This window comes from Canis lupus, chromosome 6, assembly GCF_048164855.1.
Source record: "Canis lupus baileyi chromosome 6, mCanLup2.hap1, whole genome shotgun sequence".
Taxonomy (NCBI): Eukaryota; Metazoa; Chordata; class Mammalia; order Carnivora; family Canidae; genus Canis; species Canis lupus.
This window is the reverse complement of record NC_132843.1, coordinates 73,423,604-73,430,278: the sequence shown is the minus strand read 5'-3', so window position 1 is coordinate 73,430,278 and position 6,675 is coordinate 73,423,604. Positions and strand designations below refer to the sequence as shown.

At 47.4% G+C, this 6,675-nt stretch overlaps 1 long non-coding RNA gene across 1 annotated transcript; it reads right to left on the bottom strand.

The window, feature by feature from the left end:
- Positions 1-213: 213 nt before the first annotated feature.
- On the bottom strand, positions 214-3,659 carry LOC140634780 (uncharacterized). Its single transcript, XR_012032161.1, has 3 exons — positions 3,238-3,659; positions 2,531-3,043; positions 214-788 (listed from the first exon to the last, which is right to left on the bottom strand). It is a non-coding gene; the product is annotated as an uncharacterized lncRNA (long non-coding RNA).
- Between the last annotated feature and the right edge of the window lie 3,016 nt (positions 3,660-6,675).

Below are 6,675 nucleotides of genomic sequence, written 5' to 3'. Positions count from 1 at the left end.
ATGGGTGGGAAATATCAGAAAGGGAGACGGAACATGGAAGACTCCTAACTCTGGGAAATGAACTTAGGGGTGGTGGAAGGGGAGGAGGGCGGGGGATGGGGGTGACTGCGTGGCGGGCACTGAGGGGGGCACTTGACGGGATGAGCACTGGGTGTTGTTCTGTATGTTGGCAAATTGAACACCAATAAAAAATAAATTTATTATTAAAAAAAAAAAACAAGAAAAGACTGTGATTACCAGCCTTCAAATTCCTTCAAAGGTGATAGCCTCTACTATTAAGCATTTGCTCCACCCATGCATTTCTCAAATGTAAGTATCTTTATCTGCAGGTCTATAAATTTTTTGAGATTAAAATGTGCTCCCCATCCTGAAAGCGGTTGGACACCGCTGACCTAAATCATCCCCAAGAGATGCCTTTTCTATCCCAGATGAATGAATTAATCGCAAGAAGGGATATTCCGCCAATATTCCGACAACTCCCAGCTGGACCATTCTTTCTTAGATTTGAGCTTATGTTGCTTCATGGAAAAGTGAATTTCAGAGCTCTCTGTACCCCGTCATCCAGGAATGCCACCTCTCTGGGGAACCCCGGAGAAATCAAGAAAGAACATACTCATTTGGTCATAGATTCCAGCTCCCCCGAGGACAGAGAGCAACCCCACCTCCACGCTTGACTTGGGTGAGGTTGGAGGCAAGGGCTTTGTGGTTGATTCTGGTATGCTGTAGAAGAGCCGACCTGGAGCCACGGGACGTGACTTGTTGCTCTATTAGACACGCTAGATAATCTCCTGAAACAAAGAAATAAAGCAATGATTCGATGGGAGGATTTTCCTGTCAAGAATTATGATTGCAAAAATAACCCAGAAAATATAGCTTTATTTGAACAGGGCCAGGCAAGATAATAGACCGGAAGACCTGTTAAATGTGAGGTCCCGTTTAAATCAAAATGATCCACCAAATCTCAGCTCCCAGTGGGGTCTCTGTTTGTGCATTCAAGAGTAGAAATACGATAGGAACAAACACTTTTAGCGTCAATTCTGTCTTAGACAATGTGATGGGCAAAGAGCAAGGAAATGTGGCCTTTCAAGTGGCTTCTCTTAGTAAAGAAAAGGTAAATAAACAGCAATGCTCATCTAAAAGATAATTAAAGAGTATTTGAGGCTTCGTGACATGGGCACAGCAGCAAGATTGCAGGGGTAGGAGGGTGCTGGGGGAGGGTGAGGGGGGACTGCGCAAGCCAACATGTGCAAGAAGCACTAAGCTTTGAGTTCTGTGTCTAATCTGAGTCTTTAAACCTTTGGCGAGTCACTCCCTTCTTAGGTTCAACTCAGTTTCCTGACCCATCAAATGCCAAAGTTTACTCCCAGCTCCTGGCGCTAGGATTCCAGGCCCCACACCAAAAGGAGCTTCATAGAAAGGTCACCCTAACCCATCAGCCACCGTGGTGCTTCCTGTGAACTTCTCACAGCAGGACAGGAACTCCGCCTATCTGCATGAGGCCTGCCTTGCAGGAGAAGGTATTCTCTGACTGAACCCAAAAGTCTGTATCCTCAGGTCCTCGCCCCATGAGAAAGGATATCAAAAAGCCACGTGGTGAGGATGATCTGGGGTCAGCCTGTGGAAATAGGATCTGTCCAAGCAGGGGCTGGAAATGTAAATGCATGTATCGTAGGTCTCCCTCCCTTACCTCCCCCCCACTCCTACCGTGGCTATCCCCCCTAAAAAAAAAAAAAAGAAAGAAAGAAAGAACACAGCAGATCTTTGGCACACTTAGACCTTGCCCATTTTCAGCCCTTGTCTTTCTTTCACTGAGGTAATATCTTTACCTGCTGCCAACTGGACCTGTCGGTGTATGCAACTGTTGCTTCATTCTGACTCATCACAGCTCGCTTTGTGGCACTGAACCCAGGAGCCACTGTTCCCTGGTGATCTTTGGCCTACTTCTAAGACGCTGCAGGGCAGTCAGGAAGCTTGGGGCGGTGCACTGACTTTCCCTCGGTGAAGTCAAAAGCCTTGGGCACAGCTACCTCCTGGTCCCCTTTAAGCCCTGCTGAGAAGCCACAATGGAGAAGTGCCAGGAACCCGTCCTACATCCTGTTAATGCCATAGGAAGGGACTTCCAAAAGTAAAAACTGGACATCCAAAGCCCCCAGAAGGCAACGCGCTTGCCATGACCTCCAGAATCAACTAGTTCGGGAAGTCAGGCACAGTGGAAGAGTGCTTGCATTTCGAGATCAGATAAACCCCAGTTGGACCAACTGGGGGTGCAACACAGTGCAACACAGAACTGGTCATGGTTCCACATGCTCTGCTGTTTTTTTTAATTCCATCCTTGATTGTCCTACCTCCTCTTTCTGGAATTCTCTACCCCATCCCATGGCCTCTCTTCACTGAAGTAACTCCTGCTTATCCTACTCAGTTCAAACATCACCTCCTTCAGGAAGCCCTCCCTGACCCACCCCAGCTGCATTAGATGCCCCTCTTGGTGCTTAGCCTAATGCTCAATGTATGGCTCTGTCATTGCATTTACCGTATTATTGGGTAATTGCTGTCTTCTTCTCCTGCCCCGAATTTCTTGTTGGCCAGAACCAACACATTTTAGTCATCCTTTTTTCTCCAGAGCTTAATGCATCACCTAGTATGTTCATTAAGTGAATAAATAATCTGTCTCATTCACTTATTAGCAGTGTGTTCTGGGCAATTGAGTTCACTTCTCTGAACCTCTGTTTTTTCATCTGTAGATTGGAAGTAAGAATCCACCTCTCGTTGAGATGTTGTTCAGATTAGAAGTAGCGTATAGAAAAGTCTACTGCATTGGGGATGCCCACGCATGGCAAATTCCTGTGCACGGAGCTGTGGATCTGCACGGGGTATGAAAAAGAAAGAAAAAGAAGCAAGCTCATTTATGTGCAATGAAGACTCCTGCTGTCAGCATGCAGTCCTTTCTCCCTGGAGATACCATCCCAGCCAATAGCTCTCTCACTGCAGGAAGCCTGGAAGTCTCTTTCTTTGTTTGTTGTTGTTGATTTTTCGTTTTCTTTTTCTGTAAATGAGAAACACATAGCAGATTGTTCCTAAAAGTTTTCTCGGGACTGCAGGTCTCTAGCTGGGTTGACTGATTAGCAGAGTTACTCTTGTCATTTCTCCCATTGACATAAGGCCCTACAAGTCTAGACACCCTTTCCCCCATTCGCACATCTATCCTAAATAGGTCCTTTCAAGTGAGGTCAGGCTTACCCAGAGAGCTTCTGGTGATTTATCCACACACTTCAGGAAGGAAAAGAAGAAGCAGCTTCTGGTGATTTATCCACACACTTTGGGAGGGAAAAGAAAAAGCAGCAGGGATCTGAGTCCCTAGAAACTTGACAAGTAGCCTGGCATTTGGAGGGTTTGCTCAACGTGACCAGAAAAGTTTCCAAGCAATGGAGATTATAAAGGGCAGATTTTCAGAAGCCAGGTAATCCTGTGGTGTCAAGTGCTGGCCGCAGCCTGTAATATCATGCCACAGGACCATCACTACCCATTCCCAGTCCCTCCAAGACATACGTGCACAGCGGCACCCCCCCCACTCACATGGGCGCGTGCACGCACGCGCGCGCGCACACACACATGCTATACAACCTCCCTTCTGGGAATATGCAAGGCCCTCCATTGCTCAAATCCCCACCCATCCTCTGGTGAGTCAGGCTGAATCAGATCCCTTGAGTTATCCACAGCATATGCAAATCAGGGTTCATTTATTCATCAATCTTTTATTAAGCAAGTTCCCAGTGCCGGCTCTGTGCTAGGTACTGCAGGCCAATGCCTTCTGGAACTGCAGGCCAAGCCACTCCATAGGGGAGAAACAATTGTGGTCAGAAAGTATGGTAAGGCGAGGGCTTGGCATGAAGGTATGGCCTGAGGAGAGATCTGTGCTGAGCCAGGCACAGATCATTGGTGTTGAATTCATTCTGCAAGGACATGCAAGAGGGTGCCAGACTACTCCTGGGGACCTGCGACACAGCCATCAAAGCAGGGGCTGGGTGCAGTGGTAAGATAGCAGGGCAGGGCCACGGATCGGAGGAAGAGTAAATCGGAGGGCTTCCCACAGAATTTCTACCACTTTTAAACTCAACTAAGGCCAAAGAACCAAGAAACACTTAAGCCACTTCCCCATGGTTGCCTCCAAAGCATCCTAGGATCCAAGAAGTAAAGAGAAAGGGGCTCCTTACAGAGAAAGTGACTGAGTGACACGAGGCCTAGCTTGGATCTGGCAACATAGGCTACTCTGGAGGGTTTTAAACATGTTAGCAAATGCACACAATCATCCCTGGGATACCCCTTCCCTTGAATCTGGGCAGGTTTCTGACTTGCTTGCAATCAGTTGAATGTGTCAGAAGTGATGTTCTGTGACTTCCAAAGCTACAGGGCAAAAGGCCTGGCAGTTCCTTTTTCCCTGGAGCACTTACAGTCAGAGCCCTGGACTCTGAGCCACACATCAGACAGGCCACCTCGCTGTAAGGCAGCTCAAGCCTGTGGAGTGGCCACGTGTGGGTGTCCTGGCTGCCAACCCACTGAGATCCCAGCCCACAACGAGTGCCACCTGCCAGACCTGTGAATGGATGAGATTCCTGATGACCCCAGCCCCATGCTTCCCCAACTGAGGGCCCAGACATTGTGAAGGAGAGATAAGCAGTCCCTGCCATCTCCTGTTTGAACCCCTGGCCCACAAAGTCTGTGAGCAGAACGAGACAGTTTTGTCTTACGCATCTGAGTTTGGGTGATGTGTAGTGAGTGGCAGGGCCTCAGTGATCCAATGATCCCAGAGGTGAGGCTGAATGGTGTTTGGAGAAGGAGAGGGGGACGCACAAATAGAGGATGACCCTGTGGGACAATGGGAGAAGGACAATGTTCTGAATGATGCTGTTTATACTCTGTTTCCTTTTGTGAAGTGAGAAAGGAACCGAGGGCAACCCCATTTCACATGGGATGACTGGTCTTGCCTCTGTTGGCCCAGCCTTGCAGTGAGTGCTGGGCACTCACGCCATGGTGGCATGGCCTGCCCCTACTGCCTCTCTGGTCTAGGACAGGGGCTTCCTGCCCCTCAGAGGGCCTCCTCTGGTGAGAAGCCAATCAATGGGACGTCAGTGCTATGATGGATATGATTTGAAAACCTGCAGTCAAGAATTCATCATCAGCCAGAGAGGGAGGTCACTTCCGATGACTTAGATCTAAGCAGGAGCTTCTGCTTTTTGTCCCTGACTGTCTCCCAGGGGTGCTTCAGGAGGTGATGAGGATTATGTCTCCCCAAAGGTGTCCCAGAAATCATCCAGTTATCTCTGAGATGGTTTGTAGTCATCTATTAGAAACCCCTCCAATAGCCTTGCTTTAGGAGGAAAGGGAGGAGGTCCTCAGTGGACCAGGTTAGGGGTCTGGGAGCTGGCCCAGCAAGAGGACGACAGATTGGGGAGCATCCAGGACCTATGGAGTCCATGAGGACCATCTGGCCCCTCCACATTCAGTGGGGAACCCAAATCTGCAGGGTCCACCTACTGACCTCTGTTTGGATTTTCTGAGCAGCTCCATCTTCCAAGGATCCACGTGTGTTGTCAGAAGGGCTTTTCAGTTTGCTCTTATCTCAATTTCCTCCTTTAACTTAATGGGTGACTGAGACCTGAAGCTGTAGACTCTGAACTAGAAGGGACCTTAGAAATCACCTCGGGCAATCCCCAGGAAGGGAAAGTGACTTGTCCATGGTCACACAGCAAGGATTCATAAGGGTCAGAACTGGAACTAAAACTAGGGCCCCTGGCTCCCAAACCAAGGCTCTTCACACAGTGCCATCAGACCACCCAGATGGCCTTCTCCCTAGAGAGCATGAATTCAGAGAATAGAGCTCAGCCAAACTCCTGCGTATCAAAGGTCCCATCTGCAAAACCCCACTCCTTCTCTCTCTCCTCCCTACGCTAATCCTAGCCCCCAAAACCTCTAGAATATTTTGGAGTAAGCAGAAAGACGATCTGCCAAGGCAGTGTTCTACTCCTTAGGCATCCTTAGAATCAAAGCTCCTGGTCATTCTAGGAATTAAGATTTTCCCACCTACCCTTTCTCTCCACCTGCCTCTGACCTCATGTCTGCTTTTTTCATTTCTTTGGCCACATGAAGCATGTCACATGGCCACACTTCTGTATAGATCATTTCCTATAAATGCAAACAACACTATATCTGAACATACGAATAAAACTTAATTTTGGCCATGTGCTTGTTTTGTTTGTTTTGTTATGTTTTTTTTTTCAATAAACCACATCCCTTGAACACATTTTCAAACCAAGTAAATACCACGAAAAGAACATGATTATTTGCCGACAATGGAAAAATCACTTAGACATAAATGTTGTAATAGGAGGGCAGCCTGACTTATACTTGTTTGTGTGTCTATTTTTCCCACAGGAACTGGCTTCTAAAGAGTTCACATCAGGTCTTTTGCAATTCTGCATCCCTTACAACCTCACATATCTATGTTTGTTAAATTATCTCTCTATAACTCTCTATAACTCTATAACTCTATCAATGTTTGTTAAATTGAATTTTGTTTAATTTAGTGAGCGCTCGCTATGTGATAGGCAGAGTGCCAGATGTTTTCACAGCTTTTTAAAAAGTGACTCCCATGACTATCCTGTATCAGGTATTTACTGC